Genomic DNA, 484 nt, shown 5'->3' on the forward strand with positions numbered 1-484 from the left:
GGCACAGCCCGTATACTGTACACGGGTTACGGGTGTCACAACTTTTGGTATCAGAGCCACGTTCTTTCCCTGGGAAGGTGTCGTGCTCATTACCTAATGATTTTCACCGAAAATGTTTTCAAACCATGTCCGAAGAAAATCCTCTTTTAGGGCTTCTTAGGGATTTTGGAATTAGTTCCCTAATTCCAATCCCTTAGTATAGACATTGGACTTAATTTTTGGAAATTGTTGATCTCTATTTAAGCATATAACTCTAACTGCGCCATGTTAAATTTACTAAGCCTTCGACGACTCCAGCTCGCATCATCAATGTACAGACCTCGGCAAAAGAGGATTTTCTTCGGACATGGTTTGAAAACATTTTCGGTGAAAATCATTAGGTAATGAGCACGACACCTTCCCAGGGAAAGAACGTGGCTCTGATACCAAAAGTTGTGACACCCGTAACCCGTGTACAGTATACGGGCTGTGCCACATGGACGAT

Source organism: Tarenaya hassleriana, unplaced genomic scaffold, assembly GCF_000463585.1.
Source record: "Tarenaya hassleriana unplaced genomic scaffold, ASM46358v1 Cleome6, whole genome shotgun sequence".
Classification (NCBI taxonomy): Eukaryota; Viridiplantae; Streptophyta; class Magnoliopsida; order Brassicales; family Cleomaceae; genus Tarenaya; species Tarenaya hassleriana.